General features: G+C 39.9%; 1 long non-coding RNA gene across 1 annotated transcript in view; it reads right to left on the bottom strand.

Moving 5' to 3' along the window:
- Positions 1–18,435, bottom strand: part of LOC135319936 (uncharacterized) — a 42,744-nt gene extending 24,309 nt beyond the window's left edge. The window contains exons 1-2 of the long non-coding RNA XR_010379007.1: positions 18,237–18,435; positions 9,232–9,331 (exon numbers count right to left, since the gene is read on the bottom strand). This is a non-coding gene — a long non-coding RNA (uncharacterized LOC135319936). The remainder of the gene's footprint in view (positions 1–9,231; positions 9,332–18,236) is intronic.
- Positions 18,436–18,791: the final 356 nt, after the last annotated feature.

Here is an 18,791-nt window from a genome sequence, read left to right as displayed (position 1 = left end):
CATGAGGGTGTTCCAGGGTAACTTCTCCCATCTCAGGGATCTTTAATTTAATCTCATCTGCAGAGTCCTGTTTGCCCTATAAGGTATCATTCACAGGTTCCAGGATCCAGGATATCTTGGGAGATCATTATTCTGCCTAACACAATGTTCCAGCCCCTAACATAACTTTACACATACACACAGTAATTATGCATATATACGCACACACACACAGCTTTCAATTGTATATGGCCTTGCCAAATCCCTACTCAACCTCAAAACCAGTTTGGTTTCCAGGGTGAGTAGGAATTTGGTATGGCATTACCTCTTCTATGAGGTTTTTAATATACTTCACTGCCTCCAAGATCATTCCTCTGAACTTCATATTTATTTTTGTGAGGTGATTTGCTTGGTTGCAACTCTTGCTATATTTGAGATTCTTGTACATTTTTATTTTTGCAACCCTAGTGATTAGCACAATAAATAACCCAAGGTATAATGTCACAGTAATACATAATAAAGCTTTGTGTTGTGCACTACATAAAAATTTTAATTGATCTCTAGAATTCCTTGGGTAGTCACTTGGCACACAATGTTTACTCTAATTGATCATATGTAATCAACTGAGTAATTAGTATTTATCATGTACTTACTATGTGTAGGTATTGTGAAATTTTTTACTTCAAGTATAAGTTTATTTGAAGACAAGTGAAGACAATAAGTTGTGAAGAAGTAAAATGTAACTCTTTCAGGTAAATTAATATAAACTATTTCCTAGTTTAAATTTTTTTCTTCTCTATCTTATGTGTACATTCTACTTTATTCCAAAGGAAATAATAAGAGGTAGCAGAAAATTATTTCAAATAATCACATTAAACTTTTATTTTATATGTTTATGTGGATCACAGTTAATTTCTGTTCCCTTCATGTAAAAACTATACATGTGCTAGATACTTTTATTTAAAATATTAAAACTTTGGAGACAATGCTCCAGTGTTGAAGTAAGTCTACAGTTAAACTTCTGCATTAAAAATATGTAGATTACATTTTGGACAATATAGCTTGTTAAAAAAAACTAAATTTGATATCAGTAATTACAATAAAGTGGAGTTTATAATATTTTAATCTCAATGCTGCCAATAACTAGTTGTGTAACTTCAGGCAAATAACTTAATCTTTCAAAATATCCATTTTCTCATCTCTAAAATGGGTAAATATTGGTATTTATTTACCTGATAAATTAGCTTATTGTAAGAAGTAAATAATGCACTGAATATAAGGCATTTAGGTCAATGTCTAGCTTCAATAAATTGTAGCTATGAAATTTCTTCTAAATTGTGCCACAGGGCTGTGGCTAAGTCACAGCTTTCCAATTGCTAAACAATTTTATTTTATTTTAGACCAGAATTAGGACACATTTGACATCAATGAGATTCCCAACCTAATATATAGAAAACAGGGGTCACAATAGGAAGAGCTGGGGGTTATATGTCTCCCTGGATATCTCAATAAAGAGATGAAGTAAGAAGGAGTTAAGGGTTGTCTTACAGAGACATGAATTCTAGTTAACTTAGAGCAAGGCAGAAGGTAGTGTGTTGTCTCTGAAGGATGCTTCCTCACATAATGAAAATAAGCTTAGTTTAAATCTTAGCAACTTTTCTGAAGAAGCAAAACATCTTCACGGTGTCACCAGTTTGCCCCCAATTAATCATCTTCAGTTCTTCCAACTTAAGATAAATGAAGTCTGTATAATATAAAGTCTGAGGACCTAGTGTATAACATGGGGACTATAACTGACAACACTGTATTTAACTGAAATTTGCTAGAAGACTAGAACTTAAAAGGTTCTCATTTTTTAAAAAAGATAAAATGTGAGGTGGTGGTATTGCTAATTAACTATGGATTCCCTTCACAATGTATAATAAGTATGTAAAACCATCATGTTGCACACTTTAAATAATGCAATTTGATTTGTCAATTGTACCTCAGTAAAGCTGGAAAAAAATTCTCGCTGAGAAAAAAAGTTTGTATGTTATTTTCTTAAGACACATTTTGCAATTCTCTTCTATGAAGGAAAAGGAATATCAAAAAGTAGTCGAAAAGTTTTACTTTCTAAAAGGCTTAATTACAAATTAATCACTTTTCCAATTTCCATTTTACTAGTGTTAGAAGCGTGTTACTAAAGCATTTATAAAGACATTCTTTCTTAAGGCCAGTGTAGTTTTATTTTCTCCATTTTTTACCATCACTCGAAAATCCTCAACGTTGCATTAACGAGTCAAAAGAGTTGATGTGCTACCAAGGAGGGATATTAATGAAAGAATGATTCTAACTCATTATACAAAAGTCTCCCTAATCTTTGATATGTAGCATTACATATTGTCTATTCACATTAACATTTGTCAACATGCTATTACTAGGAAAAGACTTAGTAATATATCATAATTTCAAATTATGTCAGAGTTTTAAACAAAAACAAAAACCTTTGGCTGTTTTCCACCAGTGTTTACCATCTCTTTCCATTCATGAGTATTTTCTTTATGAATAATGTTTGGATATAAAAGAAGCTGTGTAACCACACAGACTTACAATTACTTGCATATAATAATTGATAAAAATAACATAATGCCTTGGTGAAGTACATAAAACCTGCACTTACACTTACTCATTCATTAGCCATGACAAACCCTGCCAGGAGCCCTCTTTCTGACACATCTGTGTGACTATTAACTGCCTTCAGGCTAAAGCAGCTAGTGCGCAATGTCTTCCTCACTAAGAAGTGGCAAAACTCTCTTCTGTTAATCATTAAAAATGTTTTCTCACTTCTTCCTTGCAGGAAAAATCTAGATCCTCTTGAAGTGTTTGGTCACTTCATTTGGAAAGCAGATAAAATGAACACTTAGATGCTACTTTTTCATTATTGTTGTTTAAGTTGCTGTATAAACTGTTAGGGAATAGAAGTTGTTAGGGAATAGTAATCCAAAACAATAACAACAACAACAAGAAAACCTAAGATATAGTCCATACATTTCTATTTTACAATACACTCTATCAATACTTAAAAGGGAACCAACACAGATTACATAGTGAAAAAATAAATTAATGGAATAAAATATTTTTTCAAATACTAATTGCTTCAAACTTTTAGCTCAATTGGAAAGAATGAAGTATTAATGAGCTTTTGATCTTCATAAGAGTAAATTAAATTTACACAGAGTAATCTATGATACCTAGCCACAGATTACACATTGTAATATCAGCTGGTGATCCAGTTAATGCATTCAGTTGATCACCAGGGGTCTCGGTATGGGAGGTTGGATGCTTATTGTAAGTTCATTACTAATAATGTAAAAATAGCTTGAAGTTTTCCTACTCACAGTGGATAAATCATATTTTCATATACAAAAGAATAGGTTAAAAAAAGGTGTTTGGCAAAATACAGCAATCAAGGTAACTGAAACTTTGCTTCTTGGTAAGCACAATAAAAACAGTTACAACTTCAGATTAGTAGCCTGTTCAAAGCTATTTTATCTTATAAAAGTAAATTTATTTTAAAGGGGATTATTTCTTTACTTTCTTTTTCTGTTCATTCATCAAGGAGGTGAAAGACTTATGTACAGAAAACTATAAAACACTGATTAAGGAAATTAAAGACTTTTAAAAATGGAAAGATATCCCATGCTCCTGGATTGGAAGAATCAATATTGTTAAAATGGTCATACTACCCAAGGCAATCTACAGATTTAATGCACTCCCTATCAAATTGCCCAGGACTTATTTCACAAAACTAGAATAAATCATAATAAAATTTATATGGAACCACAAAAGACCAAGAATTGCCAAAGCATTACTGAAGAAAAAGAAAGAGGCTGAAGGAATAACTCTCCCAGTCTTCAGAGAATTCTATAGAGCTAGAGTCATCAAGACAGCACAGTATTGGTACAAAAGCAGACATATAGACCAATGGAACAGAATAGAGTGCCCAGAAATGAACCCACAAAATTTTGGTCACTTAATCTTTGACAAAGGAGGCAAGAACATACAGTGGAGTAAAGACAGTCTCTTCAGCAAATGGTGTTGGGAAAACTGGACAGCAGCATGTAAATCAATGAATCTAGAACACTCTCTTACACCATACACAAAAATAAACTCAAAATGGATCAAAGACTTAAACATAAGACAAGATACAATAAACCTCCTAGAAGAAAATATAGGCAAAACATTATCTCACATACATCTCAAAAATGCTTTCCTACAGCAGTCTATACAAGCAATAGAAATAAAAGCAAGAATAAACAAATGGGACCTAATGATACTTACAAGCTTCTGCACAGCAAAGGAAACCATAAATAAAACAAAAAGACAACCTACGGAGTGGGAGAAAATTTTTTCAAATGAAACTGACAAAGGCTTGATCTCCAGACTATATAAGCAGCTCATATGACTTAATAAGGAAAACACAAACAACCCAATCCAAAAACTGGCAGAAGATCTAAAGCAAGCAATTCTCCAAGGAAGAAATACAAATGATCAATAGGCACATGAAAAAATTTATGGAGAACAAAAAGTAGATTAATACAGAGCAAAATTATGTATATATGAAATATCTTTTGTCTTAAAATGACTCATTTCTTTAGTTTGAAAGAACCCTTTGCATCCTCAAAAATTTTAAGAAGATAGAAATTATCTCAAGCATCTTTACTGACCACAATGCCATGAAACTAGAAATCAACAACAGAGAAACAAAGGAGAAAAAAAGGAAAGCATTGAGATTAAACAATAAGCTATTAAAAAATCAATGCATCAATGAGGAAATCAAAGTTGAAATTAAAAAATACTTTGAGACAAATGAGAATGAAAGCACAACCACACAAAATTTATGGGACACAACAAAGGCAGTGCTAAGAGGGAAGTTTATAGTAATACAGGCCTTTCTCAAAAAAGAAGAACAATCTTAAATAAACAATCTAACCCACTAGCTGAAAGAACTAGAAAAAGAACAAAAAACTCCAAAAGGCAGCAAAAGGAAGGAAATTATAAAGATCAGGGAGGAAATAAATAATATGGAGATTTAAAAAAAAAACATAGAAAAAAATCAATAAACCAAAAGCTGGTTTTTTGAAAAAGTAAATAAAATTGACAAACCTCTGGCCAAACTCACAAAGCAGAAAAAAGAGAGAGCCCAAATAACCAAAAGAAGAAAGGAAAATGGAGAAATTACAACAAATAAAATAGAAATACAGAATAGCAAAAGAGAATATTATGAAAAACTATATGGAAGCCAACTGGATAACCTAGAAGAGATGGAAAAGTTTCTGGAAACATACAGTCCAGCAAGACAGAATCAAGAAGAAACTCACCACTTGAACAAACTGATCACTAGAAATGAAATAGAAATCGCAATAGCAATAAAAAACCTCCCTACAAATAAAAGTCCAAGACTGGGCAGCTTCACTGGGGAATTCTACCAAACATACAAAGAACTCATACCAGTCCTTCTCAAACTCTTCCAGAACACTGAAAAGGAGTGAATACTCCCAAACTCATTCTATGAAGCCAACATCACTCTGATACCAAAACCAGGCAAAGACACTACCAAAAAGAATTATAGGTCAGTATCACTGATGAATATAGATGCCAAAATCCTCACCAAAATATTAGCAGAGTCCAACAACACATAAAAAAGATTATACATCATGACCAAGTGGGGTTCATCCCAGGGACACAAGGGTGATTCAACACACTCAAATCAATCAATGTAATACATCACATCAACAAGAGAAAAGACAAAAACCACATGATCATCTCAATCGATGCAGAAATAGCATTTGATAAAATTCAGCACCCATTTATGATAAAAACTCTCACCAAAGTGTGTATAGAGGGAACATATCTCAACATAATAAAGTTATATATGACAAACATACAGCCAGCATAGTACTCAATGGTGAAAAACTCAAAAGCTTCCCACTAAAATCTGGGACAAGACAAGGATGCCCACTATCACCACTCCTATTCAACATAGTCTTGGAAGTCCTAGCCACAGCAATCAGGCAAGAGAGAAATAAAAGTGATCCAGATTGGAAAAGAAGAGGTAAAATTGTCACTATATGCAGATGACATGTTACTATATATAGAAAATCCTAAAAGGTCCAAACAAAAACTACTAGAGCTGATTGAAGAATTCAGCAAGGTAGCAGGTTACAAGACTAATGTTCAAAAATCAGTTGCATTTCTTTACACTAACAATGAATCAACAGAAAAAGAAAGTAAAGAAACAATCCCCTTTAAAATAGCACCCAAAGTAATAAAATACCTAGGAATAAATCTAACCAAGGAGGTGAAAGAATTATACACAGAAAACTACAAGCCATTGATGAAGGAATTTAAAGAAGACTTTAAAAAATGGAAAGATATCCCATGCTCCTGGATTGGAAGAATCAATATTGTTAAAATGGTCACACTGCCCAAGGCAATCTATAGATTTAATGCAATCCCTATCTAACTGCCCAAGACATATTTCACAGAACTAGAACAAATCATAATAAAGTTTATATGGAACAATCAAAGACCTAGAATTGCCAAAGCATTACTGAAGAGAAAGAAAGACGCTGAAGGAATAACTCTCCCAGACTTCAGACAATTCTATAGAGCTAGAGTCATCAAGACAGCATGGTATTGGTACAAAAGCAGACATATAGACCAATGGAACAGAATAGAGTGCCCAGAAATGAACCCACAAACTTTTGGTCAACTAATCTTTGACAAAGGATGCAAGAAGATACAATGGAATAAAGACAGTCTCTTCAGCAAATTGTGTTGGGAAAACTGGACAGCAGCATGTAAAGCAATGAAGCTAGAACACTCCCTTACACCATACACAAAAATAAACTCAAAATGGATCAAGACTTAAACATAAGACAAGATACAATAAACCTCCTAGAAGAAAATATAGGCAAAACATTATCTCACATACATCTCAAAAATATTCTCTTAGGACAATCTACTCAAGCAATAGAAATAAAAGCAAGAATAAACAAATGGGACCTAATGATACTTACAAGCTTCTGCACAGCAAAGGAAACCATAAGTAAAACAAAAAGACAATTTAGGGAAAGACAACTTATGGAATGGGAGAAAAGTTTTGCAAATGAAACTGACAAAGGTTTGATCTCCAGAATATATAAGCAGCTCATACGACTTAATCAGAAAAAGCAAACAACCCAATCCAAAAATGGGCAGATCTAAACAAGCAATTCTCCAAGGAAGAAATACAAATGATCAATAGGCACATGAAAAAATACTCAATGTCACTAATTATCAGAGGAATGCAAGTCAAAACTAAAATGAGGTATCACCTCACACTTGTCAGGATGGCCATCATTCAAAAATCCACAACTGGCAAATGCTGGAGAGGCTGTGAAGAAAAGGGAATCCTCCTACACTGCTAGTGGGAATGCAGTTTGGTGCAGCCACTGTGGAAAACAGGATGGAGATTCCTCAAGACTAGGAATAGACTTACCATGTGACCCAGGAATTCTGCTCCTGGGCTTATATCCAGAAGGAACCCTACTTCAAAATGACACCTGCACCCCAATGTCATAGCAGCACTATTTACAATATCCAAGACATGGAAACAGCCTAAATGTCCATCAACAGATGACTGGATAAAGAAGAGTTGGTATATTTATACAATGGAATACTATTCAGCCATAAAAACAGACAACATAATGCCATTTGCAGCAACATGGATGCTCCTAGAGAATGTCATTCTAAGCGAAGTAAGCCAGAAAGAGAAAGAAAAATACCATATGAGATCATTCATCTGTGGAATCTGAAAAACAAACAAAGCATAAATAGAAAACAGAAATAGACTCATAGGTATAGAATACAAACTTGTGGTTGTCAAGGGGATGCTGGGTGGGAAGGCATAGACTGGGATTTCAAAATTGTAGAATAGATAAACAAGATTATACTGTATAGCACAGGGAAATATATGCAAGAACTTATGGTAGCTTACAGAAGAAAAAATGTGACAAGGAATATATATATGTTCATGTGTAACTGAAAAATTGTGCTCTACACTCAAATTTGACACAACATTGTAAAATGATTATAAATCATTAAAACATGTTAAGAAAAATAGAACACTTTGCCATGAAATAGCACATGTTGGAAATGAAGGTGATTATACTTTTACTCTAAACAAGAAACCAACTGATCCTACATTAAAGTACGAGATCCAGCAATTCCATGCCTGGGTATATATATCCAAAAACCAAAAAACTAATTAGAAAAGATTCATGCATCCATAAGTTCATAGCAGCATTATTTATAAAAGCCAAGATATAGAAGCGACCTTAAGTGCCCATCAGCAAATGAATAAAGAAGATGTGGTATATATGTTTGTGTATATATATAAACATACTTATATATCTTATGGAATATTACTCAATCTTAAAAAAAAAGAATAAAATTTTGCCATTTGCAACAACATGGATGGACCTACAAGGTATTATGCTAAGTGAAATAAGTCAGAGAAAGAAAAACAAATACTCTATGTGTTAAATTATATGTAGAATCTAAAAAATAATACTAACTAATGAATATAACAAAACAGAAACAGACTCACAGGTATACAGAACAGACTGGTGGTAACCAGGGGGAGAAGGAGGAGGGGAGAGGCATGATGGGGTAGGGGGTTGAGAGGTACAAAGTACTACATATAAAATGGGTAGGTTACAGGGATGTATTGTACAGCATGGGGAAACACAGCCATTATTTTATGGTGACTTTAAATGGAATACAATCTACACAAATGTTGAGTCTCAGTGTTGTACCCCTGAAACTAACATGATGTAAATCAACTCCTCAATTTAAAAAGAATTTAGTAAATGTTTTCTTTTCATATTCCTTGCAGTAAGTTAGAAGCCAGCACTGCCCAATAGAAATGTAATGCAAGTCACAATTTACCAGTAACTCCATTAAGAAAATAAAAAGAAACAAATAAAATCAATTCCAGTAATAATTATATTTATCCCAAAATATGCAATATGCTATCATTTCAAAATGTGATTAACATTTTTAAAACTTAGTAATAAACAGTATACATTCTTTTTGCTGTACTAAGTCTTGAAAATCCATTATGTATTTTCCACTTACAGAACATCTCAATTCATGCTAGCCACATTTGGCTGGTGGCTACCATACTAGACAGGGCAGATTACATCATTCACACTTCTGATAACTTACCTGCTCTCTTCCTTATTTAAAAAACTTGTGGAAAAGACTTTAAATATTCCCTGTATAAAACAAAGCAACCTTGACAGGTGGTGAATATCTTCATTATAAACTGAAAAATAAAGGTTAAGAGATCCATGGTTACATGTATGTTAATGTAACGATACAGTCTTAATTCACTCATGACTTTAAAAGCTTTTTTCATATGCCAAGGATTCACTGTCACTGGGCAGTGTTTTTCAGTATTATCATCTGTGGAATCGAGAGGCTTCTGATGACCCTGCTTTGTGTATATGTACATAAAAGAAATAACAAAACAGAGAAAAAGATCTTATTAAAGATAATTTAGTGGGGAGGGTATAGCTCAAGTGGAAGAGCATATGCTTAGCATGCACAAAGTCCTGGGTTCAATTCCCAGTACCTTCTCTAAAAATTAAACTAACTAACTAAATAAAAATCTAATTACCACCACCCTGCAAAAATTAATTGATTGATTTAATTAAAAGTTAAAAAGATAATTTAGTGCAGGCTTATCAAGCTACAAGAGCTACAATGAATGCCCCTCCCCCACTCATTTAGAGGAAGTCTCACAGTATCTCCCTACATAAAGACTGAAACATAACTCAGAACACTTTCTGATAGTCAACATGAATTTAACACAAAAGTAGATAATTATCTCCCTGGTGTCAAAGCTCTGTCAAAGACGAGCACAGAAAATTTAGTAAAAATGGCTCTGCAACTACCTTTCAAAAAATGCTGAGAAATGATCTTCTCTGTTGGAAATTAACCTGCTTTTATATTCTGCAGTAGGCATACACATTTACAAACCAGGGATTAACTGTAAGCTGGCCACTATACTAAATTTTGTTTCATTGTTTATTTAATCCTCACAGCAACTCTGTAAGCTACTGTTGTTACCCCCATATAACTGATAAACAGATTGAGGCAGAAAAAAAATTGGGGTGACCTAGTAAATGGTGGAGCTGGATAAGACCACAGCCAGCCTGACACACAAGTCCATTATTCTCACTGATGTTCACTACTGTTACCTACATTCAGCAATGACAGTTTATTTCATATTTAAATGTGTAATTTCTAAAAGTACAAAGCATTGCTGTGTAAATCATTCTTTTGAGACCTGGGAGCCAAAAAATAAAAAACAAATAAAATCAGGGTGCCATTGGGGGGAGGGCTAACTGCATATGGACAGACAGAAGGGGACTTTTTGAGGAGGTGGTTGCACCACTCTAGAAATTTTCTAAAATCACCGACTTGTACAATCATAATGGGTGAGTTTTATGGCCTGTAAATTATACCTTAATACAGCTGTTAAATTAAAAAACTGGGATACTGAATTAAGCCTAAAAAACACTTGCATATATATCACACAGAGAACAGGCAAATATTATTTATTGCACCACCTCCCTCCATGTCGCTTCCTTTACTCGCTGTTTCTGAAAGGATGATTCATTTTTAAAATATCCTTTTTTAAATTTATTCAGCAAATAATTTCTGAGTGCCAACTACGTACCCAGGAGTAGTCTAGACACTTGGAATGTATCAATAAACAAAACAGAAGTCCTGTCCTCACGGAGCTTGGAGTCCAGCTGGGGCGCGGGGTGGAGGTGACAATTCACACAACAGAGCAGAAGAGTAGTGGCACGTTAGGAAAGAGGAACCATGGAAGAAAGAAAAAGGGCAGGGTATAGACAGTCGGGAGGATAGGTGAGGGTGATGGATTATTAAGTATCAGAGCAAGCCAAACTGAGGACTGAGGTTAGAACTAGGACTAGGAGGTGAGAAGGCCCAGGTGGATGGAATAACCAGCGCTGAGGCTAGCACTCACCTCGTGTGTTCCAGGGTGGGGGCAGGGCTGGGGCTGTGGGGAGGGCAGTGCAGATCCTGTACGGCCTCGGAGGGCTTTGTAAGGACTGTGGTTTTACCCGGAGTGAAATGGGGAGGCACTGCAGAAGGATGACACAATCTAATTTAGGTTTTCAAAGGCTCACTTGACTGCCAGGTGAGAATGGTCAATATGGGTCAGAGATGAAAGGAGGGGAGCCAATGAGGAGGGCTGTACAGGAGGAGAGGACAGTGGCCCAGGGCAAGGAAGCAGCAGTGGAGGCAGGAGCCATGATGAGAAGTGGCTGGGCTCCAGATAGATATTAAAAGTGGTGTTAACAAGATCTGTTGACAGAATGCACGTGGCTTGTCAGTGAGAGTCAGAGTGGAGTAAGGCAGGGGCATTACCCACCACCTGTCCTCCCCCAGGATGTGGCATGTGGGGAGGGGATGGCTGGGACTCGGAGGCAGAGAGATGATGAAAGAAGGAGTGGAACTGCTCTGATCCTACAACAACAGAGCTGTAAAAAGCTCGGCTTCAGTTCAACCTGCTCCCTCTCCCATGTTCCCTCCCACCTACATGACAAACAGAGCACAGTCAGGCACCTTCTGTCCCTGACAGTGAAGACTAGCAGGAAAGGGACCAGGGTAAAACCATGTCTTATGCAAGATCAGTCTGATTATAAACACTATGTTATAAACAGTGAAGAGCACTGTCAGAGTGGGACACTTGTGAGGTGCTCAAACAGGGAGAAGGAGGTTGAGGATCCATTTCTTCCATGTCTTTTATCCCTTCTATTTCTGACCTTTCTTTTGCCACTTTTCCTAGCATTGCCATCACTGGCAGGTAAGAGGGCAGCAATGTGACTTGGCCATGTGGCTGATGGGGCTACATTTCCCAGCACTGGAATGAAAAAGCACTGGAAGAGAAGCAGCATCAGCTGGAAGATGTGAACCGTGGTCCTGGCCTGTGCCCAACACCGACCAGGTGACCCTGGATGAGGGTCTCAGTCTCTCTGTGCTTCAGGCTGTGTAGTTATAAAAGAAGGTTTTCTCATTCCACAAATATATCCAATATGAAATGTAATGTGAAAGTCAAACATAACATCTCACCTACCTGCCTCAGGGAAACGTACAAGCACTCAACAGTATGTGAATGTAAATGCACAGTTAAGAAAATCATTGAGGTTAAATGCTAAACTCAACATAGAGATACACTTTTATGGGTTTTCTAGGCCTTCCTCATTTTCAATTGTAACACTGAATTAAAAGTTATTAGCTATACTCCACACCATCACCCCTGTGAATAAATCAAGTAGGTAAGCACTGCCTGGATGCCTGCTGTTGCCCAATGCTAATAAGCAGGGTGCAGGTTAAGAAGGCTGAACACAGGAGCCTTCTCCAGTTACCAGCTAAGCGAGGAGGCACATTGGAAACCACCCAGGAATGGTACCAAGTCAGTACTCAAAGCCAAGATTATGGGCTACAGATCATAAACAGTACAGGAATACAAAGAGGAGCTAGAAGGAGTTGGAGTAAATAGGGAAGACTCTATGTAGGGGATGGGGCTCCAACTGGTTCCTGGGGCAATTCTAAGCTGTTTTAACTGAGGACTGGATAGGAAAAGGCTGGAGACTCCTGGCTTTTAATAAGGCACAGGTTACCCTAGGAGGCTAAGGCACATAATGATTGGAACAGATAAGGCAAGGCCAAAATGATCGGGGGCCGAGAATACCTGGCTGAGAGATCTGGTTGTGGTAAGTCTTTGACTTGACTCTAGATGTTGGAGGGTCGAAACTGTAGGTGGACTGAAAGGTGGGGAGAGAGCATCTGAGTTTAACAGAAGGAAAAATTCATGTATCAGGGATGAAAGCTCTTCATCAGAGTATCAGAAATCGGAATGGACATTTGAAACCAAGAATGTGCATTTCTGGGAGCTGACAAAATGCGGAGGATGGTGCAAGACAGAGAAATTGAAGACCATTCCAAGGCTTTGGGTATCCAGGACCGGAAGAATGATTCTCCCACTGAGTAAGTAGAGATGCTGCAAGTGGAAGTCAGTTCATGAAAAAGATTATGAATTCAGTTTAAGACATGTTGAATCTGACATGTGAGCTAAGAGTAGGTTTTCTCTAAGAAGCTCAAAATTCAAAACTGAAGAACAGATCTAGAGTCTACAATTAAGATGCAGATGGACAAGACACAATAAATATCCTAAAAGAAAACACAGGCAAAACATTCTGACATAAATCTTAGCAATGTTCTCCTAGGGCAGTCTACCCAGGCAATGCAAATAAGAACAAAAATAAACAAATGGGACCCAATTAAACTCATAACCTTCCCCACAGAAAAGAAAACCATAAGCAAAACAAAACAATAACCTACGAATGGGAGAAAATATATGCAAATGATGTGGCTGACAAAGGATTAATTTCCAGAATATATACACAGCTCATACAACTGAATAACAAAAAACAAACCCAACCCCAAAATAGGCAGAGGACCTGAATAAACAATTCTCCAAAGAAGACACACAAATGGCCAACAGGCATGTGAAAAAATACTCACTATCACTATTATCAGAGAAATGCAAATCAAAACTACAATGAGCTATTACCTAACACCAGTCAGAATGGCCATCATTCAAAAGTCCATGAATGATAAATGCTGAAGGTATGGAGAAAAGGGAATACCCCTGCACTGTTGGTGGGAATGTAGTTTGGTGTAGACTTATGGAAAACAGCATGGAGATTCCTCAAAAAACTAAAAACAGACTTACCATTTGAACCAGCAATCCCACTTCTGGGAATATATCTGGAGGGAACTCTAATGCAAAAAGACACTTGCACCATAATGTTCACAGCACCACCCTAACACAACAGCCAAGACATGGAAGCAGCCTAAAGGTAGCAACAAATGACTAGATAAAGAAATTGGTGTATATTTATACAATGGAATACTACTTTGCCATAAAAAGAATAAAATAATGCTATTTGCAGCAACGTGGATGGACCTAGAGAATATCATTCTAAGTGAAGTAAGCCAGAAAGAGAAAGGAAAATACCATGATATCACTCATATGTGGAATCCAAAAAAAGAAAGAAAAAGGACACTATGAACTCACCTGAACTCAATACAGAAACAGACTCATACACATAGTAAACAATCTTATGGTTACCAGGGAAAAGAGGTGGGAAGGGATAAATTTGGGAGTTTGAGATTTACATATGTTAGCTACATATGTATATAGATGTTTTTAAAAAGTTTTTTCTGTATAGCGCAGAGACCTTCCTATGTTCAACATCTAGTAATATCCTATAATGGAAAAACCGCTTTGGCTATCACCTGAGGCAGCCAAAGAAAAGGAAGGAAAGTCAGTTACCCCAGGCTAGAATCCAGTTCTCTGGGAGTCCTTGCTCATGCCCAAACACTGCCCGCTGAGGGCACTGCACCCTCTTCTCAGGAGCAGGCTGACCTGAGGATGCACCTTCAGAGAAATTGGGGCAACAGAGGCCGCCCCCAGGCCAGGCCGTGGGGGAGATGGGAGCAAATCCACAGGCTGGTGCTGGGCAGCCACCCTTCTCCCGCCCTCAAGCTGCCACCACTGCAGTCTTCCCCACTCCCTGACCTAACCGCACAGGCCTCCAGGAAGCCGGCTGACCTAAACAGGTGAGTCCTGCAACCCTGGGGCAGCAGAAGCTGTCCCAAGGCCAGGCCCCTGGGGAGATGGGAATAAATTCAAGGGCTTGCACAGGGCATCCTCACTCCTGCCACTGCCCCTGACTGAATCATGCCAGCCTCCTGGGAGCAGACTGACCTAAAGACGTGGTTCCAATGAAACTGAGGCAGCTAGGCTGCCCCAAGGCCAGGCCACAGGGGGAGATAGGAGCAAATGACTGGCTGGCAAGGGGTAGCCCCTCTCCTCCTGCCACCACTACTGCTGGTGCCATCCTCCCAGGTTCCTGAACACACTGAGCCCCTGGTCTTACTAAACTGGGTATAGAAGGAACATATCTCAACAAAATAAAAGCTATTTATGACAAACCTACAGCCAGCATCATACTCTACACTGAAAAGCTGATAGCCTGTCTGCTAACATCTAGAACAAGACAAGGATGCCCACTCTCACCACTTCTATGCAATATAGTATTGGAAGTCCTAGTACAGCAATTAGACAACAAAAAGAAATAAAAGAGATCAAAATTGGAAGACAAGAAGTAAAACTGTCAGTATATGTGGATGACATAATACTATATCTGGAAAACCCTAAAGGCTCCCCACAAAAATGACTAGAGCTAATAAAAGAATTCAACAAGGTAGCAGGATACAACATTAACATACAGAAACCAGTGGCATTTATTTACACGAAAGTAATAATCACTTTTAAAACTGCTTCCAAAAAACTAAAAGACTGAGGAATAAATCTGATCTAGGAAGTGAAAAACTTACATGTGGAGACCTACAAAACACTGATCAAAGAAATTAAAGAAGACGTAAAGAAATGGAAAGATATTCCAGATCCTTGCATTGGAATAATTAATATTGTTAAAATGGCCATAATGCCCAGAGCAATCTACAGATTCCTATCAAATCACCCAGGACATTTTTCACAAAACCAGAACAAATCATCCTAAAACTTACACGGAATCACAAAAGACCCAGAATTACCAAAGCATTATTGAAGAAAATGAATGAAGCAGGAAGGATAACCCTCCCAGACTTCACATGCTACTACAGAGCTGCAATCAAACCAGCATGGTCTTGGTACAAAAACAGACTTACGCATCAATGGAACAGGATAGAGAGCCCAGACATAAACCCATGAACTTTCACTCAAATCCTCTTTGACAAAGGAGGCAAGAACGTACAATGCAGTAAAAACAATCTCTTCAGCAGATGGTGTAGGGAAAACTGGACAGCTGCATGCAAATCAATGATGTTAGAATACCCCTTCACACCATACACAAAAATAAATTCAAAATGGCTTAAAGACTTAAATATAAGACAAGACACTAAGTCTCTGAGAAGAAAACATAAACAAAACATTATCTCACATACTTCTCAGTAATCTTCTCCTAGGGAAGTCTACCCAATCAACAGAAATAAAAGCAAAAATAAACAAACAAATGGGGCCTAACTGAACTTACAAGCTTCTGCACAGCAAACAAAACCATAAACAAAACGACAAATGGGAGGAAATATTTGCCAATAATGCGACCGACAAAGGCTTAATTTCAGAATATATAAATAGTTCATACAATCTAATAACAAAAAACAACCCAATCCAAAAATGGGTAGAAGACCTAAACACGCATTTCTCCAATGAAGACATATGAATGGCCAACAGGCACATGAAAAAATGCTCAATATCTCTATCAGACAAATGTAAATCAAAACTACAATGAACTATCACCTCCTACCAGTCAGAATGGCCATCATGAATTATAAATGATGGAGAGGGTGTGGAGAAAAAGGAAGCCTCCTACACTGTTGCTGGGAATGTCATTTGGGGTAGCCATTATGGAAAACTCCAATGCGAAAAGACACCTGTACCCTAATGTTCACAGCACTACCCTATACAACAGCCAAGACATGGAAGCAACCTAAATGTAGCAACAGAAGACTGGTTAAAGACATTGTGGTATATTTACACAATGGAATACTACTCTGCCATAGAATAATACCACTTTCAGCAACGTGTATAGACCTAGAGATCGTCATTCTAAGTGAAGTGAGCCAGAAAGAGAAAGATACCATATGATATCACTCATGCGTGCAACCCCCCCCAAAAAAAGACACTATGAACTCATCTACAAAACAGAAACAGATTTGCAGACTTAGTAACAGTCTTAACGGTTACCAGAGGAAGAGGATAGGTTGTTATCCACTATATATAAAAATAGATTTAAAAAAAAAGATCCTTCTGTATAGCACAGAAACCTATGTTCATTATCTGGTAATAAACTATGATGGAAAGGCCCCTACATCCACTGAGGAAACAAAAGAAAGGAGAGTGAGTTAGGAGAGTGGGCCAGAGCCTAGTCCTCCTAAACTCCTTACAGGCTGCTGACGCTGTCCCCTGACCCAACTGCGCCCTCCTCCCAGGAGCCAACTGACCTGGAAACAAGCGTTTTGTGAACCTGGGGCAACAGCAGGGAGAGGGGCACTGCCCCTGGTGAGCTGGTAGATTTGTCCCCATCTCCCCAGGCACATCCCCAGGTCAGCCGTCTCCCAGGGTGTGGCTGGAGGCAGCGGCGGCAGCGACGGGTTAGGGGTCTGCCCAGGTGAGCCTGTGGGTTTGCTTCAAACTCCCCCGCAATCTGTCCTGGGTTTGGCCTCTACTACCCCAGGTTCGCGGGTCTCAGGTTACAGGTCAGCCTGCTCCTGGAAGGCGGACGCTGTGCTGTCAGGGGAAGGCGGCGGCGATGGCGGGATTGGGGCTGCCCCATGCGAGCGCGGGGATTTGCTCCCATTTCTGCTGTCGCTGTCGCTGCCGCCACAGCCGCCCCTGCACTGACCGCACCGGGCCCGCCTCCGGGTAGCAGACTGACCTGTAACCTGAGTCCCGCAAACGTGGAGCAGCAGAGACTGAGCCCAGGACAAGCCACGGGGGAGATGGGAGTAAATGGACAGGCTCCCAGGGGCAGACCCCTCTCCCCGCCGCAGCCGCGGATAGCACTGCCCCCAAACCCTGAGAACACCGCGTCCGGCTCCGAGGAGCAGGCTGACTGCGAGACATGCGCCCCGTGAACACGGGGAAGCAGAGTTCACCCCAGTCCAGGACGCAGGGGTATAGGAAACAAACCCAGGGGCTCGCACGGGGCAGCCCCCATCCTACCGCAGCCGCTGCTGGGGCCCCGTGACCGCACCACACCCGCCTCCCGCGACCAGGCCATGGCCTGAGGGCCGGTCAGAGGTACTCCCTCTCACCCCTCAGGGCTGCTCCCGCTTTCCCAAACCCGTGTAAGAGCGGTAGCGGAGACAGCGTTCAAGGACTACTAATGTGGGGTGGGGGGGCACCACGAACCAGGGCGGCAGCCCGGACCTCCCTCATGGTCCTAACGGGCTGCGAGGCCCGGACCTCACCTACGACCCCTCCCTGTGCGCCTCCCCAAAGCAGCCCAGGCCTCACCCGCCGGCTCCCCGACCTGCGCGCCCCTACCAGCGCCCCTTACCTGCCTGGCGGCGGCAGCGGAGGCGACGGCACGTGGTGACCCAGACCCCAGGCTGTGTTCCTCCTGAGGGAACTGGTCCAGGGGCTCCCGGCTCTCGCCCAGCTTCCCGTCGCTCTGGGCGCGCTCCCCGGTCCGCGCACGCCCTTCCTCCTACCGCCCGCAGCACGGACGCTGGTGCCGTACGCTGCGAGTGGAGCTGAGGGGTGGGGCGGGAGCTGGGGTGGGGTGGGGGCGGGCCCTCCCTGCTGCCCCAGCTGGGTGGGAAACCAATCCCTACTGCCCCCTCCCCGCCACTGACTGGGTCCCGGCACCCGCCTAGGAACCACCACCGCCCTGGACCAGGACACACCCCCGATCCCCACTCCCCCTGTTCGCTACCCCCGACCCAGTCACTGCTTCCCCACCCCCGGCCAGGCCTGGTCCCTCATCCGACCCCCAAGACAAGGCTCCTTCTCACATCGAAGTCCTCGCCCGGAGACTCTGCCCCACTAGGTCCTAACTTACAGCCCCCGCAAACCACGCTGATCCCTGATGCCTCACCCCAGGTCCCCCCAC

This window comes from Camelus dromedarius, chromosome 35 (assembly GCF_036321535.1).
Source record: "Camelus dromedarius isolate mCamDro1 chromosome 35, mCamDro1.pat, whole genome shotgun sequence".
NCBI lineage: Eukaryota > Metazoa > Chordata > Mammalia > Artiodactyla > Camelidae > Camelus > Camelus dromedarius.
Note: the sequence above shows the minus strand (reverse complement) of the source record. Positions and strands in the feature narration are given on the sequence as shown.